The sequence below is a fragment of the Bubalus bubalis genome, chromosome 18, assembly GCF_019923935.1.
Source record: "Bubalus bubalis isolate 160015118507 breed Murrah chromosome 18, NDDB_SH_1, whole genome shotgun sequence".
In the NCBI taxonomy this organism is placed as follows: Eukaryota; Metazoa; Chordata; class Mammalia; order Artiodactyla; family Bovidae; genus Bubalus; species Bubalus bubalis.
Genome location: NC_059174.1, coordinates 25,590,973 through 25,596,972, shown reverse-complemented (window position 1 = coordinate 25,596,972; position 6,000 = coordinate 25,590,973).

Sequence of the window (6,000 nt, the reverse complement as noted above, 5' to 3'; positions counted from 1 at the left end):
ACCATTTGCTGGACTGTGATGAGAGAATGAAATGTAACTGAGGATATGGAAGTGCCTGGAATAGGTAAAGGAGATTCCCATTGGGCAGCTCAAGGGCAGGGACTGCCAGCTTCCTGGAGCCTTTGCCGCCCCGGGGAATGTCACTTTGGCAGAGGAAAGAAGGGGGCGGGGGCAGCCAACAGCGTGACCCGAAACACAAACAGTCCCCAAAGAGGGGCCGAAACTCTCACCCTGGTGAAAACACGCTTGTCAGGTTTCTGTCCTGCCCCTGAGCAGACCAGGGGAAGGCGCCCCAGGCTGGTCTCAGTTGGCAGTGGCCGCTAGTGGCTGGTGGCGCCTGGGCCCCTCACGTGTACCTGGGCATGCATCCAGCCAGAAGTGGCCCTGCATGCCCCAGGGTATGATTGTCCATCAGCCAGAACCTGAGGCTGCACCTCAGGGGCAGTGCAGGGACCCATGGAGGGAGCCCCACGCCCCCAACTTCCCACTGGGGTGCCCAGTGGCCCGGTCAGGCGAGCTGTCATGTGACCTGGAAGGGCAACGTGGAAGCAAGTATTCAAATAGACAACACACATGTCCAGGTACCTGGCAATTTCGCCTTCTCTCCAGCTGTATCAGTTCCAGCCCAGGCACGATACAGAATTCTCTTCACACAGACCCAGCAAAATGTTCTAGTGGCTTAACAGAGGTGTGATCAGGATCACTGGACCCGAAAGGGCAAGTCGAGGCACAAGACCAGCCCCGTGGGCTGCCACGGTCACCCTAGACCCAGATCTACACTCTGCTTGATTTGTTTATGAAAAAACAAACAAACCAACCCAAGATCATGTGTTTACAAAGCCTTTTGTTAACTTGCAAATCCTCAAGGAAGTGAGGGAGAGTGACTGGGCTGCACATCCTGACCAGGCCAGCAGGGGAAGGAGCTGGAAGGCTGTGGAGGCGTGTGTCTGGGCTTCCAGAACTCTCACTTTGCAACTAAGTGGTATGTGACCTGGGAGAAGTCTGTTGTCACTGAGCTCCAGACTTTGGCACTGAAGGACTAAATTAAATGACAGTTGTGTTTGGTTGTATTTTTCTTTTGCGTTACAAATCACAGGAATTCTGATTCAAACTGGAATGACCAAAGAGAGTACTGATTATCTCTCACAGAGAAGGCAATGGCGCCCCACTCCAGTACTCTTGCTTAGAAAATCCCATGGATGGAGGAGCCTGTTAGGCTGCAATCCATGGGGTCGCTAAGAGTCGGACACGACTGAGCGACTTCACTTTCACTTTTCACTTTCATGCATTGGAGAAGGAAATGGCAGCCCACTCCAGTGTTCTTGCCTGGAGAATCCCAGGGACAGAGGAGCCTGGTGGGCTGTCGTCTATGGGATCACACAGAGTCAGACACGACTGAAGTGACTTAGCATAGCATAGCATTGTCTCTCATAAGAGTGAGGGGGATCAGGTCTGGCTGTATCCAGGGGCTCAAACAATGCCACCTTTCTGTCTTCTGTCTCTGTTCTCTTGCATGCTACTCATTTTCATGCAAGCAGTTCCATGTGTAGACAAAGGCCAGAGATGACCTGGACATTGCTCATCCCTGGTAGAGATGGAGGTGGGGATGGGGGCTGCCTCCACCTGGGTCTCACCTGCCCCTGGAACTGGGGAGAGGGGCAGCCTTTCTGCATTTCATGAACTCAGAGTAGGAAAGGGGTAGCTCCCTAGAGGAGCCAAGAGATGGGAAGATTGGTGCTGGGCAGGCAAAAGCACCACTGCCCCCAAAGTAAACACAGCTTCATATTTGCACATATTTAAGTCCATCATTCCACCAATTCTTAGCACCGGCTCTGGGAAAAAAAGCCCCATCTCATGGCAAAGGCTGAGAGCTCAAAGAGTTGTCCAGACAAATCTGGTCTCCAACCCAGGATTTCTGAGCCCTGATCTAGGACTTTTTCTGATTCACCCCACTGCCCCTTCTCTGATATCCCCTTCATGTTTCATGCTCCTGTGGTCCCCCACTAGCCAAGGAAGATTGCTGGTGCAGGGTGTGCACACAGCTAGTCTCCCAGCCAGACTCTGTGGCCCCTCCTGGCATCTGGAGACAAGGGAAGGACAGGGATACATACTACCGCCCTACCCTCACCCTCACGCTCACCCCGCCCAGGAAACTGAGCTCTGTTCTCTGAGACCCATTCCTCCATCAGTGACTTCACTTGCACACACAGAGCCAGTGGCCTGCAGAATGTCTTCCTGTCTACCTGAAACCCCTAAGAGGATCTGGTGGGGAGTTGGGGGTAGGAACAGGCAAAGATACCAGGAGGGGCCAGCAGGAGGGGAGGGGATCTCTTTAGGCAATGAACCCAGTTGGAGAGGCATCTTTCTGGAACGAGAGAGACCCCAGAGAGCTCGGAGCACTGACTAGAACTAGAACCAGTACCCATTCTTGTCTGGGCCTCAGTTAACCCGTTGGTACACAAGGAGCTTGGGCTAAGAACTTTCTGGCTCTAAAACTCATTGATTGACAAAGGGTCAATTTCCTCATACTATAAAAAGTTCCCACAAATCAACAAGAAGAAATGCCCCCAAAGGAAACTGAGCAATGGGCATAAGCAGGCCAACCTCCCCTCCCCTAAAAACAAAAAACAAAAAACAAAAAAAAACAACAACTTCTAAATGGTTAACAACAAACGTGCAAAAAATGTTCAAACTCAGTGGCAAAGAACTACAAGTAAAACCAACCAAACAATACTGCTTCCGCCAGTCATGTTGATAAAGGTGATCTCATTCCAGGTGTGTCAGGGGTTGGGGGATGGGCACTCAGCCACTGCCCGGGAGGAGTAGAAACAAGTGTGACCTTCTTTCTGGAGGGTACTTTCTCAGTATGTAATAAAAGCATTAGAACATTGTGGGCTGGTGAGTCCACTTTGATTTCACAACGAGAAAATTCTCTAGAGGCAAGAATCATGGATGTTGTAAATGTAGTCTAGCAGAGCATACAGTAGGCAGAGAAAAATTCTATTGCAATAAAATCAAAGCCTCCTCCCCCCCATACTCCAAAGGTTTCTTGTCAAGTTTAGAATAAATCCAATTCTTGACCCTGTCGCCTGGTCTTACTTTCTTTCTCTCTCTCTTTCACCTTCCTTCTCACTCTGCTGGTCTTCTTTCTCTTCCTCAATTTGCCAGGCTTGGTCCAGCCTCAGGATTTTTGCATGGGCTATTACCTCTTCCTGGGATGCTTCTTTCCCTCGAATATGAGCCCCATGAGGGCTCTGTGTTATCCCCTGCTGGATCCTTGGCCTGTCCCTTAACAGCAGTAGATGTTCATTGAATAAGTAAACAATTGAGAGCAGGTGCGGCAGGAGTTGCGGCTCTGCCATTGATTAGCTGTGTGACCTTGATCAAGTTCCATCACCTCCCGGAGCCTCAGGCTCCTCTGATCTGAAGTACAAACAGAAGAACTACCCCATGGGGTTCTTATCAGGATTAACTTCAGTAAAGTGGGTGAAGTCTGGGGCAGTCACTGCTATATTCAAAAAGGATAACCAACAAGGACCTGTTGTATAGCACATGGAACTCTACTCAGTGTTAAGTGCCAGCCTGGATGGGATGGGGTTTTGGGGGAGAATGGATACATGTGTGTATATGGCTGAGTCCCTTCGCTGTTCACCTGAAATGACCACAACATTGTTAATCAACTATACCCCTATACAAAATAAAAAGCTTAAAGTTTGGAAAAAAAAAAAAAAAGTCTGGTACAGTGTGAGCCCTCAAGAACTATTCTCTATAATTATGGATGTTTCCAAAACGTTATCTGTAACTGTTATGATTTCAGTTGAGGAAACTGCTCCAGGGAGTTCATAGAATGCACCCAACAAAAAGCATATAGAAATCAACCTGTGGACATGAAAAGGGGCTGAAGATACACTGTTTACTCACTTATTTCATCATGATGGGCATATAGAGCATGCTCAGAAAAATTCAAGAAACAAATAAAGTGAAGGTCTTCTGTAGGTCAAGTTACTTGTCCAAATTAGTAAATGAGAAAGGTATAAAAAAACCTGCCTGGTATGAGCCTCACTTCAGTCACTCAGTCATGTCTGACTCTTTGCGTCCCCATGGACTGCAGCACACCAGGATTCTCTGTCCTTCACCAACTCCCGGAGCTTGCTCAAACTTGTGTCCATCAAGTTGGTGATGCCACCCAACCATCTCATCCTCTGTCGTCCCCTTCTCCTCCTGCCTTCAATCTTTTCTAGCATCAGGGTCTTTTCTAATGAGTCAGCTCTTCACATAAGGTGGCCAAAGTACTGTAGCTTCAGGTTCAGCATCAGTCCTTCCAATGAATATTCAGGACTGATTTCCTTTAGGATTGATTGGTTTGATCTCCTTGCAGTCCAAGGGATTCTCAAGAGTCTTCTCCAACACCACAGTTCAAAAGCATCAAATGCACAGTTCAAAAGTATGAGCTTACTTTTAAAAAATAAAATATATACTCATAAGGGAAAGCCTGTAGGATTTACATTTAAATTGTCAAGGTTGGGGCTGTCCCTTGGTGGTCCAGTGATTAGCACTCTGTGCTTCCACTGCAGGGGGCATGGATTCAGTCCCTGGTTGGGGAACTAAGATCCAATCAGCTTCATAGCACAGAAAAAAAAAAAATAAATGTTACGGTTGTTTGGCAGGAGACTAGAAATTGCTGGCATTTTTCATAGACAGTTTTCGCTTTTCTGTGATTTCCTCATTGTCTGTTACCTTACGAAATCTGAAAAAGTCCATGTCACAGTTAAGTGACCCTTCCTACTTCCTCACCTGTCACCATTTGGCTACGTGATTCCCAGGGCCTCTTGTGAATACTCAGGGGTCCTGTGTTGTCTTAGGCAGCATTACTGAGGCTGGGGGGTAGTGCCAGGGACCCAAGTAAATACTCAAGTGTTGAAGAGATGGTGCTATGTGGCCCTGGGGTTTGGTGCTTAAGAGTCTTAGATTGGCAGGAGGAATGTGTCAAGCTCAGCACAAGTTTGGAACTCAGGGCACCCTGGGCATCAGAGGACAAACAACAACAACAGCTCAATAATAATTCACATTGGCCTCAGAAATGAAAGGAGTTTATTGGTACATGTAACTGTAAGAGCTTTAGGCACAGCTGGATCCAGGTGCCTTCTAGAGTCTTTAAGGCTCTATTTTTCTTTACTGTCTCTGCTCTGAGGAAAGCTGTCTATGTGTGGTGGTGAGATGACCCATTAGCAACTCCAGAGTCACACTCCAGTAGCTCAATAGCAGATACATGGCTTCTTTCTTCCTGGGGCTCCAGAAAAAGTCACAGGGAGTCCCCGATTGGCCAGATTTCGGTTTTCTGCCCACCCCTGGATAATGCACTGGGGTTCTGATTGGCTGGGCTCTAGGTCACGAGATCCTCTGGCCACCAAGGGAATGGGGCCAGCTCTACCAGGATCCATGGACTGGGAGGAAGGGGAAGGGGGTCTTATTCTCCTGGAACAAGGCGGTGGGGTGGGGGTGGCAGGGGGGAGGGTGGTGGAGGGGGATATTTGCAGAGGGCAGGACCCTTCTTTTTTAGCTGTGTCAAATGCCTTTTATCAGGAAAGCTGGAATAACCACAACACTCTGCCCTCAGTTCTTCCAAAGTGAAGAAGAAGGAGGTCCCCCGAGGGGTGGGGAGGTGGTGTGGGGTGTGTGGTGAGAGAGGGTGGGGCTTCAGGAGTCTTGCTGGGCATCAGTTTAAAGACTCCACGAGCAACTGTGGCCGAATCAGCCCACCGTCCAGGCCTCAGGGTCTTAGTCTATAAAGGAAGCTTGATCTGGCTGAAGTCAACAGGTTTTAGGATGGTGCAGTGTAATTTTATGATGCAATTATTGGGGGGCATAGCTTCCCCTCCCTTTCCTCTGACTCAGAATAATTTCTTAATGGAATCCAGCTATTGCCATGATCCATGCTGGCAGGGGAATGATATAGTTTTTCCAGGAGGGGCCTGCTAGATTGTCTGCAAGAGAAGGGGA